The sequence below is a fragment of the Mesoplodon densirostris genome, chromosome 14, assembly GCF_025265405.1.
Source record: "Mesoplodon densirostris isolate mMesDen1 chromosome 14, mMesDen1 primary haplotype, whole genome shotgun sequence".
NCBI classification, from domain to species: domain Eukaryota; kingdom Metazoa; phylum Chordata; class Mammalia; order Artiodactyla; family Ziphiidae; genus Mesoplodon; species Mesoplodon densirostris.
Window position 1 is genome coordinate 29966621 of NC_082674.1, and position 7374 is coordinate 29973994.

Sequence of the window (7374 nt, forward strand, 5' to 3'; positions counted from 1 at the left end):
CAAAAAGCAATTTATGGATGAAACCTCTCTCCTTGGTTGATAGCTTTGAACATACATCCTCCATGGTGTGATGCAGGGGTGGAAAATTTTTCCTTTCTTCTAGGTTTTTTGGATCGTCTAATAATGAAATTGATATAAGATAGATCAACAGGAGAAAAAAAACAAAATTACGTACTTAATGGGGGTTCCATTATAATATGCAGACTCAAAAGGCCATCATGTAATTGAAGCTTGTATAACATCCTGAGTTTAGGAATGGGTAGGGGTTTGGGGATACAAAGGGGAGGAAAGCCACTCACACAAGGTAGAGGAGATGTTTGGAGAACTAGGGTTGCCCTGTTTTGCAGATAAGTTTTTTAGGTAAAAATATATCCCTGGTAATATGTCTCTTCCTGTACAGCCCTTCTTTCCAATGTAAACTTAGGTAATTGAGGGGGCAAGTAAAGAGCTTTTCCTGAATCTGCTGGATTTTTTAATTGCCTTTGGCTCAAAATAATCCTCATGCCAAAGTGGCATGTTTTGGGGTGGCAAAACCTGGTCTCCTTCAGTAGTGACAAGGAAGTGATGGAATTGCTTGGTAATTTAGTGGGGTGGAAAAGAGGCAGTCCTAGGCACCAGTCTCCGATCTGTCATTTCCTGCCTCAATAGACTTAGAAGTCTGCAGACCCGAGTGTGAATCTCGGCTCTACCACTTACTAGTTGTGTTTTTTTTTGTTAGTTTGTTTTATTGAAGTAGAGTTGATGTACAATGTTGTGTTAGTTTCAGGTATACAGCAAAGTGATTCAGGTTTTTTTCAGATTCTTTTCCATTATAGGTTATTACAAGATACTGAATATAGTTCCCTGTACTATACAGGGTCCTTGTCATTTATCTATTTGGCATATAGTACTGTTTATCGATTTTATATATAGTAGAGTGTATCTGTTAATCCCAAACTCCTAATTTATCCGTCTCTCCCCCCTTTTACCTTTGGTAACCGCAAATTTGTTTTTTTATGTCTGTGAATCTCTTTCTGTTTTGTAAATAAGTTCATTTGTATCATTTTTTTAGATTCCACATATAAGTGATATCATATGATATTTGTCTGTCTCTCTTACTTAGTATGGTAATCTTTAGGTCCATCCATGTTGCTGCAAATGGCAATATCTCATTCTCTTTTATGTCTGAGTAGTATTCCATTGTATATATACCACATCTTCTTTATCCATTCACCTACTGATAGACACTTAGTTTGCTTCCATGTCTTGGCATTGTAAATAGTGCTGCTATGAACATTGAGGTGCGTGCATCTTTTCAAATTAGAGTTTTCATCTTTTCCAGATATGATGTGATGCTTGCAAGACAGACTAGCTAATTCAGAGGAAAACGGCACTTCAGGGGATGGTAGATACAGGAAGTGGTGAGTCACCCTCCCTACATATAACAAACCTCCTGAACTGTGTGTGAAAGAATACAATTATCTATCTTGATGCAGCCACTGGATTTTTTGCAGTCTCCTTGTAACAGCAATTTAGCCTGTATCCTATCTAGTACACTTTCAGGGTCAAAATGTACTCTCTTTGGCTTCTTCTTAAAGTCGAGTTTCCATAAACATCTACTGAGCTTTTTTTCTTCTTTCTCCCATTCTCTTCTCCTCATCATTCTTCTTACTTTTCCTCTATTTTTTTTCACTAACGCTATGAACATAGTTTTTTGAAAACTGTATTTACCTTTCTCTGAAGTAACGCTAACACTGACAAACCCCTAGTTGTGCGTAGTTACCTAGCTGCCACAGTCATTCATATATCATTTAAAATAATACCCAGCATTATTGATCACTTGTATGTAGCAGACATCCTGCCAAGCCTGTAACATTACATGGATGACTTAATGTAGCTTCACAATAGCCCTGTGAAATCGGTGTTACTATTGTTACCATTTTCCAAAGGGGTTAATTGGAGTTTTACCGAGGCAGAGTCAGCCATTTGAGGAGCTGGGGTTGGAATGCAGGCAGTGCAGCCGAGTCACCTGGCAAAAGATAATTACAGCAAGATCCCTCTTAGAGCCCCCAGTGTAGTTGTCAGTATTACTGCATTCTTCGTGCTTCTTTACCTGCTGTGAGAAAGAAGGCCATGAGACTTTTCACTGAAAAAGAAAACACCTTACCTTCTGAGGAGACAGATTTTTATGACAAGTCATAAAATTCCCTGGATTCTAAAACATTTTAATTAATAACAGCATTTTGGGACAAACACTATATTAAATGTATCCATCGATTGTGAGATGCATTCCAATTTCAGAAATGTAAACATACGGAAGCACGTGCATCATAGAACTGAGGAAATTTTACCTGTCAACATAAAGTGTCTTAGTGAGGCAGGTGGTGGATGTGGGAGAGGAAATTTTAATCTCCATTTTACCGAAGGGAAAGAACTGATCCAAGGGGATTCCTAGTTAAGAATGGGTATCTAGGGCCTCCCTGGTGGCGCAAGTGGTTGAGAGTCCGCCTGCCGATGCAGGGGATACGGGTTCGTGCCCCGGTCTGGGAGGATCCCATATGCCGCGGAGCGGCTGGGCCCGTGAGCCATGGCCGCTGAGCCTGCGCGTCCGGAGCCTGCGCGTCCGGAGCCTGTGCTCCGCAATGGGGGAGGCCACAACAGTGAGAGGCCCGCATACCGCAAAAAAAAAAAAAAAAAAAAAAGAATGGGTATCTAGGTTTCATTATATTTGTGATTATTTTTTTAAGGTTTGTAAAATTAAAATATTTGAGTGTCTTGCTGTTTTTCTACTTCCATACAGCACTCTCCCTTGAAGGTCTTATTACATTACATTGTAATAGGATGTTATTCAGTGTAGGTGGGAAGGTTGTGTATTTCAGAATCTCCCTCCCCAAAAAAGAAAAGGTGTAAGACTGGACCCCCTGCCAAGCTGCTTAGTGGGATTGTCCCTTATATTGTAAAGAGTCTGTTTCCCTGGGGAAGGTAGAATTTAAGACATTAATTCAAACAGTGACATTAAAGAGAAACATGGCTGGATCCTGTTCTGACACTAATGCCTGTAATTATAGGAGGATTGGGGGCTGTCTGGAATTGGTAATGTGAGCTCTGATTCTTGTTAGTCTCCCTAGGTTCACAGCAACCTGTCAACCTTACAATTCTGAGTACTTGACTCTTAATTGTCTGGCATGCATGATTGCAAAATAACCCAGGTTGGATCATGCATTTGCACTGGTGAGCCTTTGACTGCAGGTGGGCCTGATGTTCTGCAAAATCCCAGCTTCCCGTTTGGCTCCTGGATCCACCCAGGCCTGAGGTAAGTGGTGGTGGACCTCTCAGATGGTGCTGCCCTGGCTTGGCTCTTGCCTCTGGCGGCAGCAGCCTAGGAAGCTTATTATATTATATTTTATTTATTTATTTTATTTTTGGCTGCGTTGGGTCTTCGTTGCGGTGCGCGGGCTTCTCATTGCGGTGGCTTCTCATTGCGGTGGCTTCTCTTATGGAGCACGGGCTCTAGAGTGCAGGCTCAGTAGATGTGGCACCCGGGCCCAGTTGCTCCGCGGCATGTGGGATCTTCCTGGACCAGGGCTCAAACCCGTGTCCCCTCCATTGGCAGGTGGATTCTTAACCACTGCACCACCAGGGAAGTTCCATGGGAGGCTTCTTTAAAGCTCCTTTACACAGAGGGAGAAGGAGAGGGAGAGAGAGGTGTGTGTGTGGAGAGAGAGCACAAGCACAGGTGAGTTTTAAAAAGTCTAAGGTGATTGAAATCAAGGCTGATTAGTAAAGCAGGGATTATGTAGCAGAGGGCTCCTGCGTGCCGATTGGCCCAAGGCTGGTTTTTAGGGGCAGGTAAACTGGCCCTTCCTGTGCCATCTTCCTCTCTATGTAGTGGGGTGCCCCTTGAGATTAAGTTGTGTTTTGGGGTTTTTTTTCCTCTTCTTTAGCAAGAGAAGTGCTACTTCTCAGTGCAGTTCAGGATTGAAATTTAGCTTGGAATCCAGTATGTAGGGAAAGGGGTATAACCTCTGTATGTGGGGACTTTACTAAAAACTGGTTCCCCTCATCAGAAGTTGACCATGAGGAAGTCAGGAATGGAGTCCATGAAAAGTGGATGCTGGAAACATTCAGGATCCAGAACGGTTTATCTGGTAACACTTTGGTCTCCTAGACTGAGGGTGATGGAGAACCACACCACTCCAGAGGCCGGCAGCCGGCAGAGCCGGGGTCCTGCTCCCACCGCCCCTGCTTCGGGGACAGTGCCCCAGAGGCCACAGCTTTCCACTGCTCTGTGTCCTGGACCATCTGAAGGGAAGGCTAGGCCAACCCCAAGTTCCTGGGCCCCTCTTGTCCAGTAGGTGCCCTGTAGCAACCAGCAGCAATGGGTTATCTAGAGTAAAATTTCCTAGGTACTTGGTTTTTATTTTTTTGTTTGTTTGTTTTTAATTGAAGTATTTATTTACAATGTTGTGTTAGTTTCAGGTGTGCAGCAAAGTGATTCAGTTATATGTACACATATATCTATTTTTTTTCAGATTCTTTTCCCTTATAGGTTATTACAAAATATTGAGTCTAGTTCCCTGTGCTATACAGTAGGTCCTTGTTGGTTATCTATTTTATATATAGTAGTGTGTATATGTTAATTCCAAACTCCTAATTTATTCTTGTTAACGTGGAGATCCCTGCTGCCCTTGCATTTGCGACCATTACAGCAGACTGGAACTTTAGCCAGCTTCTGTGCCTCAGGCATGATGCAGCAAGGAGGGCTTTTTCCTGCCCACTTGCATCCCTCTGCTAGAGTTAGCAAATCAGGACCACAGTGGGAATGTGGACCCTTTGGGATGGGTGCTGGAGACTTGGAGGAGGATGGCCGGGACTTCTGAATGGGAGAGCTTGAGTATTTGTATTCTGGGGTTAGGGCTGGGGCAGGTTAGTTACCTTCTCACCCGGATTATGTAGAGGCACAGCCCTTATACCTGCTACTTGTGAGTCCCTGCACTTGACGCTTGTGAGAATCAGTGCCACTTTGGGAACCTGCCACCAGAGTCTTTCCCACCTCCCCCAACATCCTCTGCCTTCTACTCCAATTCAGTGATCGAATCAGCTTGGTAAGAGTCTCCACTAGAGTCTAATCTAGTTGTCAATTAACAACCTCCATTAATTAGTTTATATACATTCCCCAGTGGAAGTGATTGAGTTTCTGTGCAATTATTTTAGTCTTTGTTATCAAGCTTTTTGATTTTCTTTCATTTTTCTGTCTGAACCATTCCAGTTACCTTCCTAATTTGTTTTGTCATCCTGGTTCCTTTAACACTGAGGCTCTAATATTTCAAACCAACATAGCCTGGCAGCTCAAGGCATTGAGTAGTGCCTTAAGTGATATATACCAATATCTGTGTATCTCTATGTTAAACAAGTTGCTGGAAGTCATAGAGGTTGCTCTTAAAATGAGAAATATTTATTGTGGATGAGTCTTTGAATGGGAATGAATCTCTAAAGATTGTGCATGTCCTGGTTGGAGGGGAAAGCGAACCTCAACAGAGCAGGTAATGCCTGCGGGGTGGAGGTCTGAAAAGTTTTGAGAAAAATAGGTTACGACAGCAAAAACAATAACAGACAAAATAAAAAGCATCTTAGTACTAAAAGAGATCTTAGGAAAGCTTGAGAGAAAGTCAGACACAAAATGCTAATAAAATGGAGGTTCAAGCGAGAGACAGTTTCTATAGAGCAGATAGAAGAGATCAAAAGATTGTACAAAGCCCAGACGTTAAGAGGATACCAGTAGCGGGAGGGATGGTTTGGGGCTCTGGATCTGCGTAGCCCTGGGTGACTTTGACTAATAATGACATGCTTTAAGCTAATATAACTTACGCACCCATATTTCTCACATGTATCTATCACATTTATGGTTGTTCAGTTGTGCCAATGAACCATATCAGGTGACTGTGGGGCTGACCACACACTGGGTCTCTTCTTGGTGGGTGTCAGACCAAAAGACACAATCAAGCCAAAGATCGGGAGAAGGAAGGACTTATTACTTGCAGTGAGGAGAACACCGGGGACCTTTCCCAAAGCAGTGTCTCCCTGAACAGCAAGACTGGGAAGTTTTAAGCTAAGGGAGTACATGCATATTCATGAAGGGGTTTGGGTGGTATATGCATATTCATGAAGGGGCTTGAACAGAGAATTCAGCATAGAATTGGGGCACAGGTTGAGAGAATCCAAACTTTAGCTGATTGAAGTCACAAGCGTCAGAAAAGGTCAACTCATCTTCTTTAGGTTCCAGTTGATCTGGTGGTTGAGTGGGTTTTGAATTCTGCAAAACAGCTCAAGAAGGTGCTTCAGGCTAACCTTTACCATTGAAACAGAACTGGGAGTCTTTACAACCTGATTTATTATCTTGCTATTGTTCCTTCTCTTGCCCCATAAGAGTTCTTTTGTTCCCTTAAGATTATTAATTACTGAGACCTATTCAAGGGCAAGCATTGTGTCCAGGCTTGGATCACAAAATGGCTTAGGCCAAAAATGGCTTCTCTTATGTCAAGAAAGCCATGCCTGCTTCTCTTTCTCCAGGGATCCCATACCCTATCTGCTCACAGGGGTTGGGTAAGAAAATTGAGGCAATCACAGAAAGCTCCTCAGGGGCATTTCTTTTACCTGGCATTAACAAAGCTCCAACTATCCACCTTCATGGATCCCTCAAATCAGAACAAGACCCTAATCACTGTGTACTCTTCATTAGTTATTTGTGGATATATTTTACCCCCAATTAGACTATAACTTCAGTGAAGGTAGATCTGTGTCTAACTGTTTCAGGTATTTCAGGCTTTGTCATGCACATGTGTACAGTCAGCATTCAAGATGGCTGCTCTCTTGCTCTCTACATCCCCTGCTTGACCAGTCCCTGCTTCACTCACATGACTATCCAATCCTCTTAGTTATAGAGCTTAATTAGTAACTGCCTACTTGCTTGTGCCCGGCCCCAGCTGCTGGTTTCCCTGATGGGCCAACCTGATGTCAGTTCCACCTGTAAGTGGTAGCCTCCTTCACCCCCTCCCTTCCAAAGTAGCGAAGATTGCTGCCATGTTCTGTCCACTCTCTGCCACACACGGTGGGGTGTTGTTCCAGGACCTTGCTTCAGATGTGTAGGATCTGCTGTCCGTAATCTATTGATGTCTCCGTTGCTGTCTCCAGACTGTTTCTTCGGTTTCCAGGCTGGCAACTACAAAGCTTGCAGGCCTGTGGGGTGTAGCCCAACCACATGGAACCTTCATAGACCTTTATATTCCTTTTCTCCTCCTCCTCCCCTTTCCCCTTTTCATTCCCCGCTTTTCCTCCTCTTATTTAGTAGGCAGTACAGGCAGTGACTCTCAAATTTTGATTTACGAACGAATTGTT